This window comes from Eutrema salsugineum, unplaced genomic scaffold (genome assembly GCF_000478725.1).
Source record: "Eutrema salsugineum unplaced genomic scaffold, Eutsalg1_0 scaffold_542, whole genome shotgun sequence".
Classification (NCBI taxonomy): Eukaryota; Viridiplantae; Streptophyta; class Magnoliopsida; order Brassicales; family Brassicaceae; genus Eutrema; species Eutrema salsugineum.
Window position 1 is genome coordinate 1,656 of NW_006256585.1, and position 2,101 is coordinate 3,756.

The 2,101-nt window shown below is 41.3% G+C and overlaps 1 non-coding gene across 1 annotated transcript; it reads right to left on the bottom strand.

Moving 5' to 3' along the window:
- Nucleotides 1–1,415: 1,415 nt before the first annotated feature.
- Nucleotides 1,416–1,522, bottom strand: LOC112083859. The gene has a single exon (XR_002897947.1). It is a non-coding gene; the product is annotated as a small nucleolar RNA R71 (small nucleolar RNA).
- Between the last annotated feature and the right edge of the window lie 579 nt (nt 1,523–2,101).

Consider the following 2,101-nt stretch of genomic DNA (forward strand, 5'->3'; position numbering starts at 1 on the left):
AGATTCTGGGTATTTCATGCACCAAAAGTGTTTGATGAAATGCCTGAACCCAAGGTTGTAGAGGTTTAAGTGTTATCCATCATGGGAATGATTGTTTATATGCTTAAATGACAGATTAAACTGGTTATTAATGCTTGCTGATTCATGTTTCACTAATGATGATTAGGTTAGAAGCTGGTTTAGCATAGAAGTTTAATCAATGATGTTTAAGTTGAATGGTTTGCTTGATCATATGGTTCATTAGCTCACTAGTTTATCACTGAAGGCACCCTAATCCACTATCATGTCTAAGACCTTTCTCATCATCATACATACATACTCATCACTTGTCATTTGTTTAGTTCTTTGTTTGATCACTTCTTTAGTCATTTATCTTGTTTTTAAGTTTGTAGTTGTCATTAGTTTATCAAAACCACACTTGTTTGCTTGAATTAAGAACCTGATCACATAGTTTAGTGTCTAACGCCACATATGGATTGATAAACCCCTTGTACTACAAGACAGGGGATTGATAACCTCTACAAAGAGCCTTGAAAACTCTTAGTTATCAATTGGCGCCGTTGCCAAATTGTGGATTGTTTAGCATTAAGCTCTGATCTGTTCTTGAGATCAAGTGCTTATTTTCTTGTTTTTACTGATTACTTTCAAGTTCTGTTTGTGATTTCAGGTGCATGAACACCAGGTCTAGATCAAGAAGCTTTGGTCCACCTTTCCCTCTCAACGACAACATTAATCTTTTGGTACCAAGGAGGAGACGGGACAGACGTGGAAGACAGATTGATCAGGCTGATATGGAAGACCAAAGAGAGCATGTGGTGGATATAGAACAACTGGTTCAGAGCACAGCTCAGGTAATGAGCTGTAATGAGTGGTCAAGGGTTAAATCAGGGTAATGTCATCAGGAACAGGTGCATCACCAACAAGCTTATGTCCACCAGGGACAAGCTCAAGCTCATCAACAGAGGCATCAGGCCAATGCACAGCAAAGACAACAGGTGCACCACCAACATCAACCCTTCCAACACCAGCAAAGGAGATAGGAGCAACCACAGGTCTATGTTGGAGAGAATGACAGGGCCAATGCTCATCAGTATGGAGCTGGAATTCAGGCACCACCTGTGCAAAACAACAACTTTGAAGTGAAGGCATCCTTGTTGAATATGGTCCAGAACTCAAAGTTCCATGGATTAGCAATGGAAGATCCCTTGGAACACTTGGATCAATTTGATAAAGTGTGTGACCTGACCAAGATTAATGGAGTTTCAGAAGACAGCTTCAAGCTAAGACTATTCCCATTCAGTCTTGGTGACAAAGCTCACCAACGGGAAAAGAATCTTCCAAGAGGCTCCATTCAAACCTGGGAGCAATGCAAGCAAGCTTTCCTATCTAAGTTCTTCTCCACCTCAAGAACTGCAAAACTGAGGAACCAAATCTCTAGCTTCACTCAGCACAGCAATGAGAGTTTTGGTGAAGCATATGAGAGATTCAGGAGCTACACAAACCAATGCCCACACCATGGGTTTAGTGAGGCTTCACTTCTGAGCACACTATATAGAGGAGCTCTTCCCAAGATAAGAAACCAGCTGGATACTGCTTCCAATGGAAACTTTCTGGGAAAGGAGATACATGCTGCTTAGAGCTAGTGGAGAACTTAGCATTGAGCAATGATACTTATGGTGAAGACTATGACAGATCAAACAGATCTGAAGCTTCAAGCTCAGAACAGAGGCTCACTAGGGAAGTTAAGGAGTTGAGGAGTGAATTGGACAAGTTGAAATTCACCACTCAGAAGCCAATGCATTTTGTTGGAGAGTATGAGGAACCTTCTCAAATCTTTGAGAACATAAGTGAAGAAGGTCTTACCCAGGAGGAGCTTAACTACATTGGGAATCAGAGGTTCCAGAGATATCAATATGGTAATGCCAATCCAGACCTTTCCTACATGAACACCAATGTAGCTAACCCACAAGACCAGGTCTATCCCAATTCTCAAGTTCCACAGAACTTTGTTCCCAAGAACAACTTTCAAGGATCATTTCAACCCAAGAATCAGTTTGCTCAGAATCAAGATTTTGGTCAGCAAATAGGGGGGCCATCAAGG